This window comes from Hordeum vulgare, chromosome 7H (assembly GCF_904849725.1).
Source record: "Hordeum vulgare subsp. vulgare chromosome 7H, MorexV3_pseudomolecules_assembly, whole genome shotgun sequence".
Classification (NCBI taxonomy): domain Eukaryota; kingdom Viridiplantae; phylum Streptophyta; class Magnoliopsida; order Poales; family Poaceae; genus Hordeum; species Hordeum vulgare.
Window position 1 is genome coordinate 254,865,023 of NC_058524.1, and position 19,622 is coordinate 254,884,644.

Sequence of the window (19,622 nt, forward strand, 5' to 3'; positions counted from 1 at the left end):
AGGTGAACCAGACTTTAGCGTCATCCTTTAGAGAGAAAGGAAAAAAGCTTAAGGATATAGTAGTGGCGGATCTTCTCCTCATTAGTGAAAAGGTTGGCTATTTCAGATAGTTTGGCAAGATGGGCTATGACCGTCTCAGACTCATAACTGTGAAAAGGATCAGATTCAACTAGAGAGATTATTACAGGGTCGACACAGAATTCATAATCCTTATTGGTGACAAAGATAGGCGAAGTGGCAAACTTCGGATCATTTTTCATCCTAGCTTCCCGAGATTTTTCCTTCCACTTGAGAAGTAATTTCTTAGCGTCATAGGCATCCTTACATGCAAGAAAATCCTCAGCTATCTCTCCCTCCATAACGTAACCCTCAGGTATATCAGGCAATTCATATCTAGGAGAGCTAGATCTAGCAGGAGCAAAAGCAGGTTCTATCCCAATAGTATTGGCAGTATCAAAAGCATCACGAGCATTTGGAGTAACTCTGGCAATATGAGCATCAAGGAACACTCCTAGTGGAACATCCGGCAAAGGAGTATCTCTAGCAATATCAGGCAAAGCAATATCAAGCATAGCATCTCTAGCAGTATCAGGCAAAGCAGTATTAGGCATAGTATCAAGCATAGCATCATCAGGCATAATATCAAGCATAGCATCTCTAGCAGTAGTATCACAAGCATCATCAAGCACAGGCGACATATCAAGATATCTAGCAGGAGGTGATGTCGCAAACTTACTCATAACTGAAGGTGAATCAAATGCAGAGCTAGATGGCAATTCCTTACCTCCCCTCGTAGTTGAGGGCAAGACTTTGGTCTTCGAATCCTTCACATTCTTCATAGTGATCAGCAAATATAAATCCCAAGTGACTCAGAGAATATAACAATTCCTCCCTGGCAACGGCGCCAGAAAAATGCTGATCGTGCAATCTCTGGCGTTAGCTAGGCGAATGCTTATGACAACGAACCTTCTCCTGCAACGGCACCAGAAGAATGCTGATACCACTCCCCGGCAATAAAACTAGAAGAATGTTGTTGACGGCCCACCAGCGCGTCGGTTCCTAGCAGTTTTCGAGGGTAGAGTATTCGAACCAATTTTTTGATAAGCCAGTCAGGAGGTGAGAGTATACTCTCAAGTATTAGCAGCTGAATTTGTCGGATTCAACCACACTTGAAAGATTAGTATCTGCAAGCACAGTAGTAACAGCAAAGTAATATAATAACAACGATGTCAGAAACGATCTGTTGACGGCAGGCTATTCCTAACGATTGTATCAATGGCGCCTTCGTTGCTGCATCGACGGAAGTTGTCAATTCCCGTCAACGGTAGGTGAATCAATAGTGTAACAGGTAGTAGCAGTGTAACGAGCAATAGCAGTGGAAAGGAACAGCAGTAGTGACAGCAGTAGCAAGTAGCAACAGTAGCAAGCGACAGTAGTAGCAACAGTAGCAGTAGAGCAAGACAAGTAACAGCAGTAGCAACAGTAATAGCAGCAGAGCAAGACAAGTAACATCAGTAGCAACAGTAGTAGCAGTAGTAGTAGGACAAACTCATAGGAAATGGGTTGGTGATTTGTTTGGGTGATATTCATCATGCAACAGCTATAACACGGAGAGATATGTGGCTAGCTCCCGTTCGTCAATGTGATGTAGGAATGCATTCAATGTGTCTTCATACGTGCTTAGGGAAAAGAACTTGCATGACATCTATTGTCCATCCCTCCTGTGGCAGCGGGGTCCAAAAGGAAACTACGGGATATTAAGGTTCTCCTTTCAATAAAGAAACGGACCAACGCATTAGCACTTGGTGAACACATGAACTTCTCAAACTATGGTCATCACCGGGAGTGGTTCCGGTTATTGTCACTCCGGGGTTGCCGGATCATAACACATAGTAGGTAACTACAACTTGCAAGATCGGATCTAAAACACACATATATTGGTCACAACATAATAATTTCAGATCTGAAATCATGGCACTCGGGCACTAGTGACAAGCATTAAGCATGGAAAAGTAGTAGCAACATCAAATCTCAGAACATAGTGGATACTAGGGATCAATCCCCATCAAAACTAACTCGATTACATGATAGATCTAATCCTACTCATCACGGCCCAGCGAGCCTACGAATAGATTACTCATGAACGACGAAGAGCTTCATGGAATTGGAGAGGCAAGAAGGTTGATGATGACGATGGCGACGAGTTGCCCTCTTCGGAGCCGAAGACGGACTCCAAATCTGCCCTTCAGATGAAGAACAGGTGGTGGCGGCGCCTCCATATCGAAAACGCGACGAAAACTTCTCTTTTTATTTTTTCTAGGACGAAAGGCCACTTATAGAGCTGGAATTGGGGGCGGCAGGTGCTTGTGGCCCCCACAAGCCTGCCCACCGCGACCAGCGGGGTGGTGGCGGAGCAGGGGCTTGTGGCCCACTCGCCCACCCCCTGAGGTGGAACTTGGCGCAGATATTTTTGATATTTTCCAAAACTGCTTACCGTAAATTTTTAGGACATTTGGAGAACTTTGATTTCTGCACAAAAATAACACCAAGGCAATTATGCTGAAAACAACGTCAGTCCAGGTTAGTTCCATTCAAATCATGCAAATTATAGTACAAAACAAGGGCAAAAGAGTTTGGAAAATTAGATACGTTGGAGACGTATCATGCCCCAGCTTACTTCATGTACCTCATGAACAAGGTCTTCATGGAATACCTGGACAAGTTTGTCGACTTATTCATCGATGGCATATTAATCTTCTCCAAGTCTGAAGAAGAGCATGAGCAACACTTGAGGTTAGTGTTGGAGAAGCTTCGAGAGCACCAATTTTATGCCAAATTCAGCATATGCCAATTCTGGCTGAATGAAGTTGGATTCTTGGGTCATACCATGATGGCAAGTGGATTGGCGGTTGATCCTTCCAAGATTACTACGATAACCAACTGGGAGTCACCAATCGATGTGAAGGAAGTCAGGAGCTTCCTCGGACTTGCGGGATATTACCGCAAGTTCATAGAAGGATTCTCCCGCATCGCTCGGCCCATGACCCAGCTCTTCAAGAAAGGCAAGAAGTTCGAATGGACGCCGGAGTGTGAAGCAAGCTTCTAGGAGTTGAAGTAGAGATTCACTACCGCCTCGGTATTGGCTACTCTAGATATCAGCAAGGAGTTTGTGATATATTGTGATGCCTCCAGAACCGAGCTCAGTGGAGTCCTAATGCAAGACGACAGGGTCATGGCGTATCTGTCATGGCAACTGCGCCCGCATAAGGAGAATTATGCCACCGATGATCTCGACTTGGCAGCAGTGGTGGATGCCGTGAAGACATGGCGACATTACCTTCAGGGGAAGCGATGTGAAATATACATTGACCACAAAAGTCTGAAGTATATTTTTACTTAAAGGGAATTGAATATGATGCAACAAAGATGGTTGGAGTTAATCAAAGACTACGACCTCAGCATTCAATACCAACCCGGTAAGGCCAATGTAGTGGCTGATGCCTTAAGTCGGAAGGCCGACACCTTGAATATTATACTCAAGGAAAGGCTACCCGCCTTGTATAAAGAAATGGAAAGGTTCGGTTTGGAGCTAGTTGAACCAAGATTCTTGGCTATCCTCGAAGTGAAACCAACGCTGGGTGACAATATCAAGGAGGCCTAGAAGGGGCACAAGAGCATTGAAGGCATCAAGAAGAAGATCGAGGAAGGCAAGGCCCTAGAATTCTCGGTGGATGAACAAGGAGTAGTGTTGTTTGGGAAACGTTTAAGCGTACCCAACAAGGCAGAACTAAAGAACTTGATCCTGCAGGAAGCATATGACACACCCTACTCTATTCACCCCGGTGGTACCAAGATGTATCAAGATCTCCGAGAAAGATTCTGGTGGCATGGCATGAAGAGGGAAAATAGCGTCTTATGTTGCCAAGTGTGACGTGTGCAAGCGAGTCAAGGCTGAACATCAGCGACCTGCTGGACTGGTACAACCTCTCCAAGTGCGTGAATGGAAGTGGGACAAAGTTGGCATGGACTTCATCACTGGATTGCCCAAGTCAAGCAAGGGGCATAATTCCATATGGGTTATTGTAAACCATCTGACCAAGGTGGCCCATTTTCATTCCAGTCAACACCACTTATGATGGGAGCCAGTTAGCTAGTCTGTACATCCATCGTATAGTGAGTCTCCACGGAGTTCCCAAGGAAATTGTATCTGACCGAGGCACACAGTTCACCTCAAGATTCTCGAAGAAGTTCCAAGAATCCCTCGGAACCAAGCTCTCTTTCAGCACCGCTTTCCACCCACAGACGGGCGGACAAAAGGAAAGAGTGAACCAGATACTGGAGGATATGCTCCGCGCTTGTGTCTTGGCTCATGGATCCAAATGGGAAGACTGTCTGCCTTTCGCTGAGTTCTCATACAACAAAAACTACCAGTCCATTTTCCAGATGGCCCCATTCGAAGTGCTATACGGACGTAAGTGTCGTACCCCGCTCAACTGGTCCGAAACCGGTGAAGGGTTGATTTTCGGGCCGGAAGTTCTGCAAGAGGTAGAAAGTAAGGTGCAACTCGTCCGAGAAAATTTGAAGGCAGCCAAGTTGCGACAGAAGAGCTATGCGGATTCTCACCGCAGAGAAGTGGAGTTCGTTTCCAGAGACCAGGTGTACCTCTGCGTCACACCTCTCAAGGGAACCAAGCGTTTCTACGCCAAGGGGAAACTTGATCCAAGGTTCATTGTACCTTTTATGATCATGACAAGGCGTGGAGAAGTTGCTTACCAGTTGGAGCTACCTCCGGAACTTCCAGGTGTGCACAACGTCTTCCATGTATCACAACTTCGGAAGTGTCTTCAAGCGCAAAACCGTCCAGATCTGTATAAGGACATTGACCATCAAGCCATCGACCTTCAGCCAGATCTCACTTATCATGAGAGACCGATTCGCATCTTGGATGAAGCACATCGTTGCACCAGAAGCCGCACCATCAAGTATTTCAAGGTTCAGTGGAGCAACAACACCGAAGCAGAAGCAACATGGGAGCGTGAAGATTATCTCCGATCTGAGTTTCCGTAACTTTTTAGCACCTAGCTTAGGAATCTCGGGGACGACATTCTTGTAAGGGGGACAGGTCTGTAACACCCTGTTTTCACTGCACTTCTTGTGTAATTCAAAAATCTGAGTTCATTAAAACTTTTTCAAACTAATGTTGTGAGTGCCATGATTGTCATTGTATGCTTGTATGCTTGATTTTGTGATATCTAAAACCATATTTCTCCTAACCTATTTATTTTCAAAATCCTTTTTTCTTATTTTTGGTTAATGCAAAACCCTGCTTTGGGTTGCACTACAAGTCCTTCATGGCAAGAAGTGCTCTTCCCCAAAGTTGGTGATTTGGTTCTAAAACCATTATAGCTATATTTTCCTATTTTATTTCCATGTCCATTTCTGAGGCCAGAAATGATATTCCTATATGGAAAAATACTTTTCTGCCTTAGAAAAATCTGAGAAAATTTGGAGATACTCAGAAGGACATATATTTTCCATACACAAGGTTTTCAACCCCTATTTATATTATAATTATTTGAGTAAACCGCTGAAAATATTTTCTGTCTGTTTTGACCTTTTGAAGTATTTCCAAAGGAAATATTCTCCATAAATTCCTAGAAAATTCCAGTAGATTCCCTAAGCCATATTTGGTGCCCATATAAAGTTTCACCTTGATCCAAGGTGGTTAAGGTCACCAAATAATTCCAAAACCCCTTCTGTCCAGTATGATGTTAGAGCAACTCAACATATCAATGTTTATCCAATGGAGCTGAAACCTTGCATGAGTGCCAAATACCTCAAATGAGGCCTCCATGCCAAAAAAGAGATTTCTGGGACTTTATTTGCCCACACTCCCTTCGGAAGGAACATATCTGATCATTTAAGGATGTTTTCAGGTTTACAAAGCTAAACTTGTCTATCGGAGCTCAAACTTGGTGTAGCCCCATGGTTTAGCACCAAACCCAATCATGTTAAGTTGCATAGCCAGTGGTGGGGTGCAACCACCCCAAACCAGTGTCGAGCACCTTCTGACAGTTGGGTAAAACCCCTCCAAACCCCAGCTAAACCCAATCCCTTTCTCTCAAACTCATAGATTAGGTGGCTAACATCAGGGCCTAACTCCAGTCAAGTGGCCCCTCTCTGGTTCAAAGTAGATAAACCAAAATCTTCAATTTGATCTTCAGCCCAAGGCTGACAGCACCTCTTTCCCTGTCTTCCTTTGACCAGTCGAGGCTCCCACGGGACTCCAACGGCTAGGCATCTGTAAGCCAGTGCCCATAACACATTAGACACGTCCAAGGCACCCCAGAGCACGCCAACATGCCGTGGCATGCCAAAGCTGCACTCTGGGCGCGCTATAGAGAGCAACTAAGGTGGGGGTGAGTCCCTCGGCCAGTTCCAGCCTCCCCGCGGTGTCTCTCCTCTCCCCCCGATAGCCTCTCTGCATCAAGCACCCCTCAGGGCCCATCCTTTTGCATGCTAAGAGCCAATGCGGCGCGCGCCCGCGCGCACCAGAAGAGCACCTCTCCTATCTCCCTCTCTCTCGTAGTGAGTCCTGGAGGTCCAAAACCACGTCTTGAGATAGTGGTTTCGACCTAGCATCTCTCTGCACCCCCATGCACGCCACGGTGGATCACAGGCGCTGTCGAATTGGCCCATCGTCACGGGCCTTTATATAGCCCCTCCCCTCGCTCCAGAACCCCAAAGTCCAACTCACCGAGACCTCAATAACCTCCTTAGCCACCCCATTGAGCAAGCAGAGCCCCGGTGCTCGAGATCGACCGAGGCCCCTCCGCCTCGGAGCTCTGGTCGATCTCCGGCTACACGTCGGCTCTCGCATCCCACTGCCCGCCAAAGCACTCCGCGTGACCCCAGGAAGCTTTCCCCTCTCTTCCCAGAGCGAATCCGTGCCCGTAGCTGCCACCTCCACCATCACCCGAAATCCCTCCGCCGCAGCAACCTCGTCGCCGATGAACGAGAGACCCTCCGTCGTAGCACTTTTTGACTCGACCACTAGCAGGTAGGCGATAACGACCCGGGCCTATTCCTGTCGTCGTTAGGGTCTGAGGACGTCTCTAGCTACGCCTTCATGCTCCTCGCCTCTCTAGACAGAGGTAGGAGATGACACCGACACGTGTGCCCCACCTGTCGGTGGCCCATCTCTCTCTCCCTCGCTACCCGCAGCCACTAACCGCAGGGGCCCGCACGTCAGGTTCAAACATGACAGCGCGTGCGCTTGGGCAAGCTGGTTGGCTGGCCACTAAGCATGCCTAGTCCCAGGCCATGCCAGGCCGGGGCAGTAGCCCTTTTTCTTTTTCTTTAAAACCTGATTTTAATTGATTTTTATAAAAAGATGTAATAAGTAAAAACCTATGATTCTTCCACTGTTATTTTTCTAAAAATGTGTAGTATTTAAAAGAATCCTTGGATGAATTTTTGTAACAACTATTCTCTTTTATAATAATTAAAAGGGTTAATTTGGAATAGTTTTGCTTTTGTTATGTGGATTTTCAAAATATTCTTTCACTAAAACCAGAGACAAATATTTTTAAAATAACAATATGGATTTATCAGAATTTAACAACATTTTTAAAGTAACTTTGTGATATGTTTTGGAGCGAGCTACTTATTACTTTTATTTATTACGACGATAGAAAACCCGTGTGACAAAGGAGTTGTACTTGAAGACCTCGAAGACCCCGGATACTTAGCTGACCAAGGCAATCGGCCCTTTGACCATGTGTGGGCATATGTTATATTGCATGCTAGTGTAGCAAATATTTCCGTTGCATATGATCATAAGCATCCGTAAATCATTGAAGTGATGTTACCGATGGCTCCTCCGGAGCACTTGCATTGAGCTTGATCCTACCACCTATGAGGATCACGCTAATATCATATTGACAAGTAAAGCTAGAATAGTAGTAGCATGAGCATGATGTTGGTATAAATCAAAGGTTACGGAAAACCCCGTAGGGTGCCACTAATGCCCGAGGGTGATGATGAGCTAGGTGGCCACTTTTGGTGAAGTGGTGCACCGGGTATTTTGTGTGTGTATGGTTTTGGAAATAGGATTAGATTTATGATGTGTCGACCGTCCCAACCTTACATGTACGACCACGTTACCCCTTTACGGGACGGGCTTTGTTGATTACTCTGGTCAGTGCTAGCAAAGAGCCACACTACTAGTGGAGGCAGTGATGTGTGGTCACTCCTGTGATGGTGTCGTGCCAGGTAGGGCGACTATGACGTTTTTACGTGTTCCAGGCACACCGTTGGTCCCCACATGGTTGATGCTGTCCGTAGTCGGTGCTCGTAAGACATACAACATGTGGGCTGGGTACCAATCGAGTGGACCTCTTTGTCTAGTATCGTCAGGGGAAAGGCATTGATCGGGTACTTACCTCGAGTATGTTATATAACGCGAGTCGTGGATGACACGGAAGTTTCCTGGATCTCGTGGGCCCAGCGTACTACCTCTGTAGAGTGTAAAACTATTCGAATAGCCATGTCCACGGTCAAGGACAGTTGGGTGGTGATGCTTAAACTACATCCAATCGTTTCCACATAAACCATGTATGTGTGAGTGTGTGGTAAATGGTGTTAATTTGGAACAGTTGATATGACCAAGTTTGGTGACTTGGCATATAGGGTGAACCCGGAGTGTTCAGCCCTTGACAGATATGTTGATATCTGTAACCTATTCTTCAAATCAACATTTAGCTTATGTTGCACATCCATGATCATGTTTATTTGCAACCAAGATGTTATCCATCAAAGATGCATATTACCAGTTATCCTTTCAATTGCATTGTTCATATCATGGGTTGTTTGCGAGTACATTCAAAAGTACTCATTGGCTTGCCACTGGTTATATTATTGACCAAACATGGAAGGACCGGAGTTTGGAGGAGAGTACATCTTTGGAGACGGCCCTGCAAACTAGGACGCTTCCCAGTTAGAATGCCTGTTGGTGTAGGCTGATTGCATGGGCACACGCTTAGCCCCAAGATTTCGGCCGCTAGTTGTATGAGTGCGATTTGTCCTTATAGGCCCTACCTTGTGAACTTGTCCATTCAGTCATGTGATGTAATAATTCGGTACTTGGATGTATCACTCTTAATATTCAGTATATGTGTGTTCGGTGAGCATTTATCTCTCGGATCAGTGAGCACGTTCATTCGGCAATCTCGACTCGTAAGTCGGGGTCCCCACAGCTATATGGCATGCAAAATAAATGGTTTCTTAGACATGGACAAAGGGATGCTTGCCTTGCTCAACAAAGTCTCTCGGGTCTTCAAAGTCTTCTGGTCCAAATCCCTCGCGAGCAACGCGATCTATCGTCACAATATTAACGGGCAAAAATAAGAACACCACAAAAACAGGGAAAATAATTTGCTCAGAAAAATGTCACCCTATTTTTGTAAAATACTAGGGTGAGTGTAGATATTCTAAAAATTATTGGGTTTCATTTTTGAGGAGTAAAAGATGGAGAAAAACATTTTAACAGAAGGTTAAAATGTTTAAAACTAGGTTTTTAAATAAAATAATATGTATATGTTTTTGTAAAAATTACATAAGTGGTATTATTAAATACTACACATTTTTACAATATTTGTGGTGGGAGAATAATTGGATTTGGACGCATATTTGTTTGTGAGGAATTTTTGCAAAATAGAGAAAAAAGAAAAAAAGGAAAATGGCGATGTGCCTCCTCGGCCATAAGCTGCTAGCCAATCCAGCCCAGATAGCGAAGCGAGACCAAGTGGAGATGGAGAGGAGTGGAGAGAGAGCTAGTTAAATGATGTCCATGAGGAGAAATGGGGGGTTTTCCCCACCAAAGTTGTGGCCGTGGGAAATTTACTCGGGTTAGAAGGTGATACTGAAGGCGTGTGGTAAAAGTTTGAAGTGAAGGGGATGAGGAAAAGGGGTGAAAACAGCAACTTCACTAAACTACCAGAAGGTGTTTGATGATTGTTTGGGCAAGTTACCTTTAACGAGTTGTTGTGAAAGTTAACATGATTGAATTGTTGTAAAAACCAAGAGTGTTCACAAATTTTCTGATGGGGAGCGTAGTAATTTCAAAAAACCAAGAGTGTTCACAAATTCCTACATCATACCAAGCATCTATCTAGGAGAAACCAACAACGAGCAAAGGAGTAGAGCATCTTCATACCTTCGAATATTGCTAAGCGGAAGCGTTGCTAGAACGCGGTTGATGGAATCATACTCGCAGCGATTCAGATCGCGTATGATTCCGATGTAGGCACCGAACAACAGTGCCTCCTCGTTCAACACACGAGCAGTCCGGTGACGTCTCCAAAGCCTTGATCCAGCAAGGAGGGAGGAGAAGTTGAGGGAGACCTCCGGCAGCACGACGACATGGTGACGGTGGAGCTGCGTCGTATTCCGACAGGGCTTCGTTAAGCACTAGGGAGGACGAGGAGTTGGGCTGCGCCGAGAGAGAGAGAAAATTGTCTTCTTTGTAGCCCCAAAACCCTCTCTATATATAGGAGGGAGGGAGGAGCGTGCGTCACCCCTAGGGTTTCCACCCTAGGAGGTGCGGCAACCCTAGATGGGTGGAGGGGCGGCGCCCTAGGGTGGGCTTGGAACCAAAGGCTGCCCCTCCACGCCTAGGGTTTGGCCCCCTCCACCCCTTGTACGCCATGGGCCTTAGGTGGGAGGTGCACCAGCCCACCTAGGGGCTGGTTCCCATCCACTTTTGGCCCATGTAGCACTTTGGGGATGGTGGCCCTTTCCCTTGGACCCGCAGAACCCTTCCGGTGGTCCCGGTACATTACCGGTGACGCCCAAAACACTTCTGGCGATAAAACCCTCACTTCCTATATATGAATCTTTACCTCTGAACCATTCCGAAGCTCCTCATGACGTTTGGGATATCATCCGGGACTCCGAACAACCTTTGGTAACCATGTACACTATTCCCATATAACCCTAGCGTCATCGAACCTTAGGTGTGTAGACCCTACGGGTTCGGGAACCATGTATACATGACCGAGACACCTCTCCGTTCAATAACCAACATCGGGGTTTGGATATCCATGTTGGTTCACGCAGGTTCCACGATGATCTCATCGAATGAACCACGATGTCAGGGATTCAATCAATCCCATATGCAATTCCCTTTGTCTACCGTTATGATACTTGCCCGAGATTCGATCATCGGTATCCCTATACCTTGATCTATCTCATTACCAGCAAGTCTCTTTACTTGTTCTGTAACACATCATCCCGTGGCTAACTCCTTAGTCACATTGAGCTCAGTATGATGATGTATTACCGAGTTGGCCCAGGGATACCTCTCCATCACACGGAGTGAAAAATCCCAGTCTCGATTCGTACCAACCCAACAGAAACTTTCAGCGATACCTGTAGTGCACCTTTATGATGACCCAGTTACATTGTGACGTTTGATACACCCAAAGCACTCCTACGGTATCCGGGAGTTGCACAATCTCATGCTTTAAGGAAATGATACTTGACATTAGAAAAGCTTTAGCAGATGAACAATACGATCTAGTGCTATGCTTAGGATTGGGTCTTGTGCACCACATCATTCTCCTAATGATGTTATCCCGTTATCAATGACAACCAATGTCCATGATCAGGAAACCATGATCGTCAATTGGTCAACAAGCTAGCCAACTAGAGGCTCACTAGGGACACATTGTGAACTATATATTCACACATATATTACAGTTTCCGGTTAATACAATTATAGCATGAATAATAGACAATTATCATGAACTAGGAAATATAATAGTAACCACTTTATTATTGCCACTAGGGCATATTTCCAAGAGTCTCCCACTTGCACTAGAGTCAATAATCTAGGTACATTGTGATGAATCGAACACCCATAGAGTTGTGGTGCTGATCATGTTTCGCTCGTGGAAGAGGTTTTGTCAACGGATTTGCGACACTCAGATCTGTATGTACTTTACAAATATCTATATCTCCATCCTGGATGTATCCACGAATGGAGTTGAAGCGGCACATGATGTCCTTGGTCTTCTTGTGAAACCTGGGATCCTTGGCAATGGAAATTGCACCAGTTTTGTCACAAAAGAGAGTCATCGGGCCCGACGCACTGGGATTGACTCCTAGGTCGATGATGAACTCATTCATCCAGACTCCTTCCTGTGCTGCTTCCGAAGCAGCTATGTACTCCGCTTCACATGTAGATGCCGCCACGATGCTTTGCTTGCAATTGCACCAGCTGATTGCCCCATTATTCAAAATATACATGTATCCGGTTTGTGAATTGGAGTCATCCGGATCTGTGTCGAAGCTAGCATCGAGGTAACCCTTTACGACAAGGTCTTCGCCAGATCCATAAACGAGAAACATATCTTTAGTCCTTTTCAGGTACTTAAGGATGTTCTTGACCGCTGTCCAGTGATCCACTCCGGGATCACTCTGGTACCTCCCTACCAAACTTATGGCAAGGTTCACATCAGGTGTGGTACACAACATTGCATACATAATAGAGCCTATGGATGAAGCATAGGAGACCGTACTCATCTTTTCTCTATCTTCTGCTGTGGTCGGGCGTTGAGTCGTACTCAACCTCACACCTTGTAATACAGGCAAGAACCCCTACTTGGCCTTGTCCATATTGAATTCTTTACTATCTTGTCAAGGTACGTGCTTTGTGAAAGACCAGTGAAGCGTCTCAATCTAGCTCTATAGATCTTGATGCCTAATATGTAAGCAGCTTCTCCAATGTCCTTCATTGATAAAATCTAATTCAAATAGGCATTTATACTTTCCAATAGTTCTATATCATTTCCCATCAAAAATATGTCATCCACATATAATGTGAGAAATGCTACAGAACTACCACTCACTTTCCTGTAAATAGAGGCCTCTCCATAAGTGTATACAAACCCAAACGCTTTGATCACCTCATCAAAGTGAATGTTCCAACTCCGAGATGCTTGAACCAGCCCATAGATGGAGCACTGAAGCTTGCATACTTTCTCAGCATTATTAGGATCGACAAAACCTTCCGGCTGTATCATATACAATTCTTCCTCAAGAAAGCCGTTCAGGAATGCTGTTTTGACATCCATTTGTCAGATTTCATAATCTTAAAATGAGGAAACTTCTAACATGATTCAGACCGACTTCAGCATTGCTACGGGTGAGAAGGTCTCATAGTAGTCAATCCTTTGAACTTATCGATAAACCTAAGCGACAAGTCGAGCCTTATAGATGGTCAAATTGCCATCCGCATCAGTCTTCTTCTTAAAGATCCATTAATTTTCTATGGCTCGCCGATCATCGGGCAAGTCCACCAAAGTTCATACTTTGTTCTCGTACATGGATCCTATCTCGGATTACATGGCTTCAAGCCATTTGTTGGAATCCGGGCCCGTCGTTGCTTCTTCATAGTTCAAAGGTTCACTCTTGTCCAACAACATAATTTCCCTGACAGGGTTGGCGTACCACTCTGGTGCGGAACGTGTCCTTGTGGACCTTCGAGGTTCAGTAGCAACTTGATCTGAAGTCCCATGATCATCATCATTAACTTCTTCTCCAGCCAGTGTAGGCACCCCAGAAACATTTTCTTGTGCTACGCTACTCTCCAGTTCGAGAGGGGGTACCATTACCTCATCAAGTTCTACTTTCCTCCCACTTACTTCTTTTGAGAGCAACTCTTTTCCTAGAAAGAATCCGTTCTTGGCGAAAAAGATTTTTGCCTTTGGATCTAAGATAGAAGGTATACCCAATAGTTTCTTTAGGGTATCCCATGAAGACGCATTTTTCCGCTTTGGATTCGAGCTTCTCAAGTTGAAGTTTCTTCACATAAGCATCGCAGCCCCAAACTTTCAGAAACGACACCTTAGGTTTCTTGCCAAACCATAATTCATACGGTGTCGTCTCAATGGATTAAGACGTGAAAGTGCGTTATATCTACTAGAGGGGGGTGAGTAGGAGATTTTTAGAATTTCATCGCTGAGGAAATTCCTTTTGAGGAAATTCCACAATGATGAATAACTTGCAACGAAAACAACAAAGGATCAAGAGTGCAAAGTATTACTACATCATTTTTCTCGATGAGGAATATGAAAAACTAATTGCACAATACGTAGGCACATAGTAAGTAGGTGAGGATTAACTAGCGTGAAGAATTTGAGGTTGAGGAAATTCAGAGAAAGTCTTCAGCAAATTCTTCAAACACAGACAATGAAAATCTTGAACATTGAAAGGACGTGGATGTCGTCTAGAGGGGGGGGGGTGAATAGGCGCTTTAAAATAATTACGGTTTAGGCTTGAAAAAATACGGAATAAAACAAACGTTTAATTTGTCAAGCACAAAACCAAAAACAACTAGTCTCACCTATGTGAACCAACAACTTATGCTAAGCAAGATAAACAACTAAGTGATAGCAACATATATGACAATAAACAATATGGCTATCACAAAGTAAAGTGCATAAGTAAAGGTTTTTGGGTAAGAGATAACCGAGGCACGCAGAGACGATGATGTATCCCAAAGTTCACACCCTTGCGGATGCTAATCTCCGTTGGACCGGTGTGGAGGCACAATGCTCCCCAATATGCCACTAAGGCCACCGTAATCTCCTCACGCCCTCGCACAATGCAAGATGTCGTGATTCCACTAAGGGACCCTTGAAGGCGGTCACCGAACCCGTAAAAATGGCAACCCTTGGGGGCGGTCACCGGTACCCGTACAAATTGCTCGGGGCAATCTCCACAACCTAATTGGAGACCCCGACGATTGCCCGGAGCTTTACACCACAATGATTGAGCTCTGAGGCACCACCAAGCTTCTAGGACGCCAAAGCATCCATGAAGAACAATCTCGAGGGTACTATGTACCAAAGGATAATAAGCTTCTCAACTTCTCACTTCCATGTGTCACCGTGGAGAACTCAAACCGATCCAACTAATGCAATGGCAAGAAAACACGAAGTGGTCAAGTCCCTCACACTCAAATCCCTCCACAATAACAAAAGCTATGGAGAAATATGATAGGAAGAACAAGGAGCTCACAAAGAACTCCAAGATCTAGATCCAAGGGGTTCCCCTCACATAGAGGAGAAAGTGATTGGTGGAGCTGTGGATCTAGATGTCCTCTCTCTTTTCCCTCAAGAACTAGCAAGAATCATTGGAGGGATTGAGAGTTAGCAAGCTCTAAGAAGGTCAACAATGGGGGAAGAACACGAGCTCAACAGATAGATAAGACCAAGGGGGAAGAAGAACTCCTTTATATAGTGGGGGAAGGAATCACACCGTTACCCCTACTTACAGCCCGCGCACAGTGGTACTACCGCTAGACCTGGCGGTACTACCGCTAGACCCTGGCGGTACTACCGCTAGAGGAAGTCTTCGCAAAAAGTCCGACAAAGAACAACCGCTCAGAGAGAGGTACTACCGCCCACCTGGAGCGGTACGACTGCTGCCCCTGGCAGTACTATCTCTAGGCTCGTGGCGGTACTACCGCTAGGACTAGAGCGGTACTACAGCTCGCCACTGAAACAACCATAACTTTTGCATACGGACTCCAAATTCAACGAAACCAAGTTAGTTAGAAATACCAATAAGAAGCAAGTGAGAAAAGGCCCATAAGAAAATGGTGAGAACCCTTCTTTGAATAAGACCGGTAAAAACTCCCAACATCGAAAAAATCATAGAAGATGCATATGGACTCCGTTTTTGATGAACTAGAGCTTGTCATGAAGATGACCATAAGCTCTAAAACTCAAAAAGAGAAACACCAAACAAGAACCAAGAACTATGATGCAAGGATGCAAACGGTTTGAGCTCTCAACGAAAGATACGATCAAGCTACTCACTTGAGAGCCCCCCTTGACAGTACGACAAACTATCCTTAAACAAAAAACCTATCAAGGGAAAACCTATACCTTGCACCTCGTCCTCTTGAGCTAGATGACGATGATCTTGGCTTCCTCAAGATGGACCACCTTTCTGGATTGCGTTGGCTTGATGAAGACTAGTTGATTTCTCACCCATAAACACTATGGGTGAGCCACTCATCAGCATATCTTCGGAAGTCCATTGCCACCATCCTCCACCAGTTGACGTCATCCTCCATGGGTTGTATGAGATCTTCCTCTTGACGCAAGCCCATGGAAACACACCTAACCCCACATAGAACTCTCACGAAGACCATGGGTTAGTACACAAATACGTAATAAACAATGCTTACCATACCATGGGAATACTTGATCCCTCTCGGTACATCTTGTACGCTTTGTGTGTTGATCATCTTGATTTATCTTTGTCTCACGATCTTGATCAACCTTGTGTCTCTATGACCAATATTTGGATAATACCTTGAATACCACCTTGGTCATAATATAAACTCCTTGAACCCAATAGATGGACTCCAAGAAGTGCCTATGGACAAATCCTATAAATATAACTTAAGGCAACCATTAGACCATAGAAAGTGTCATCAATTACCAAAACCACATATGGAGAGATATGCTCTAACAATCTCCCCCATTTTGGTAATTGATGACAACCACTTCAAGAGAGTTTATATAAGGAAATAAGCATAACCAAGCGCACACATACAAAGCAATAATGCATGCGTGCAAGATGTAAATGCTTACGCAATAAAAGAAAAACCCTCTAAACATATCCAAAGTAAGCTCTGTAAACTTAACCCCCATTGGCATTGATTTCCAAAATGGACGAAAAGTTTAGAAAGCCAATATACTAGGTGGTCCTCCAAAAAGTGTGTACTTCTCAACAAATGAGTGCTGAGAAATACGCATATACAATGATAAGAAGTTGGAGGAAAATGAACTATATCGAGGACCCAAAGATTGCAAATAAAAGAATCGTATGCCACAAAGACATACAAAAATAGAGGCAAGCAATCAAAAGATACCAGATGGAACAAACAATCATATGGTCCGTGGAACCACATGAATAAAAGATATTATGATAAAGGCAATGGAGTATTTTATCAAAACTAGAGAAGCTCCCCATGATTTGTGCACTAATATGAGATTTTTGTATTTGATACAAGTGCACAAAATAGGATCGTTGCTCCCCCAAAATTATTAAAAACACACAACGAGTGCAAGACGATAGATGAGAAAAAAAAGCATATCAGTTGCACAAAACAAATGGTTGAGCAACGTGCAAAAGAGGCAACTTAAGGATAGGCTTAACCAAATAGATGTGCGTGAGTCATGGCAAAGCACTTGAGAAGACTAAGATAAGGATGAGCATTACTCATTAACATAGTCTTGATGAAATGAGAGACAAAGTGCAAGACATATCATTCCCACAAGCACAAACTAGAAAATGGGTTCACAAGCTTACTATTAAACTGAATAAGAACCAACGCTTGTGACAACCCATGGTGCAGATAGGAAATAATAACCTTGTCAAGAGGAGGCACACCAATCGAAATGGCAAAACCATCATCAAGACAAGCATGAGGAAAAATAATCTTCACCACCAAAGAGTGCATCAAGATGCAAGAATATAAGATACGCACTCAAGACAAATCCTTTCACAAACCCACCGAAAACAGAAAAAGGAAATGCAACGATGGACGTGAAAGAAAACAGGATGTCAATTAGAGATGTAACTTCTCTCATGTATAAAAGATTCTAGGTAGAAGACAATCATGATGATATATATCCACAAAGAAGGATGTACGCACGAAATGGTTACAAGAAGGAACAAACAAGATATCAAAAAGGAAGTCATAAATATATGAATAAGGTCTTTGCTTGGAAGCATAGCACATGGCCTAATATTTTATTATTGTACAATATGAACTTCCAACATACGAATTTCAAAGACATCCCAACTAGCAATAAGACATCATTATTTCGATGCTTTGAGAAAGAAAACAAGTACCACAAGAACAAATCAGGAGATTTATGCCAAGATGCAACCGGGAGAGAGAGACAGAACCACGAGAAGAGGGTATAACCCCTCGCGGTCCCGACGGCACGGTAGTACCGCACGTCATCACGGTAGTACCGCCTGGCCAGCAATTGTAAAATTTTACTCCCGCTCGCTGGGCGGTAGTACCGTTCATCCAGCGGCAGCTGAAAAATACTGACGTGCTAGATGCGATAGTACAATGTCGGTGCTGCTACCGCATGAGTGCACCAGTAAGACATCTCCAGCGGTAGTACCATGCCTATCCACGGTAGTACCGCTCAGCCAAGAGAAGACATGTTTGGTCCTTGCAAGTAATGTATGCATGAAGTAGATACTTGTTACCGAGACATCATTGGATTGATGTAGTAGATGGTTGTTCGTTGATCATCCTAACTTGGCTCCATTAAGCACACGGTGTCAACACCTTCCTTGTAGGTGAGCCGAGCATCCAATGCATCTCCAATTGTTCCTAGAACAATAAACAAACAAAATGGCGCCCAAACTCATTGGGGCCAAAGAGTTAGAAAACCAACAATACATAGGACAAACTCCACATAAATATGTGCATATAGATATGAAATTGAATTTCATGCACGGTTTAGACAATTTATGACAAGGTGGAGTTTCCCCTATATATTGGGTCAAAGAAAGAAAGCATGCCAAAGGAAATACATATAGTAAATATCCATGTTCAAGGATTTCAAGAATCCAATCAACATATAGTTGATAAGATACCAAAAGACAAGGTATCAAGTGATAATAAGATAGTAAATGAAAAACTATCACTTGAGGGATATCACTTAAAAGATACATCAAGGAAAGAAATAGCCATTGACACATGCCACACAAATGGAAACAAGATACCAATAGAAGGAAAACAAACACGAGGTATCTAATTTCCGAAAGAGAGCTAGGTTCCAAACAAACCAAACCCTCGTTAAAACTTCATGATGGCACAAAGCATCATAAAGAGCAAGACTTGCCTCCCATCAACACACTCTTGATGGGGATCAAAAGATGTTATGATAAACGCCTAAAGAGAGTGTTCTAAAAAAAATAGGATAGCTCCCCCAAGACATGTGCCTTATATAGAATTTTATTTGAATACAAATGCACAAGATGGAATCATCACTTTCTCTATATCTATAGAAACACTGGATATGAAAAACTATCCACAAGAGGCACGGAAGAGAAGTGATAAACCAAATTCAATGTAAAGATGATTAGCAATTTCTACCAAATGAAGGGAATACCAATTGTCAAAGGACAAGAAGTAATTGGAAATAATTCCCATTAGTAGAATGCAAAAATATCCAACATCATTTTTACTCCAAAACACAAGCAAACGACACTTGTAGAGCTCACATGCCACCTAGGAACAAGATAATTTACAATATCAACACTAAGTGTAAATATCTCAAATATACACATTTTCTAGGCTTGTAATATCCACATAGCATATTACTCCCCCATAATGTGATAACCCAATGTTATTATCAAGTGGCAAAAGAAAAACCAACAAGAGATAATTAATGGACCATTTAGAATTTGAATTTCTCATGAGTAGGACATACCACATAGAGACTAGATAATCTTGAAATATCTATACTGAGTGGTATTCCTCATGTATACACATTTAGAGGATTGTGAGGTGC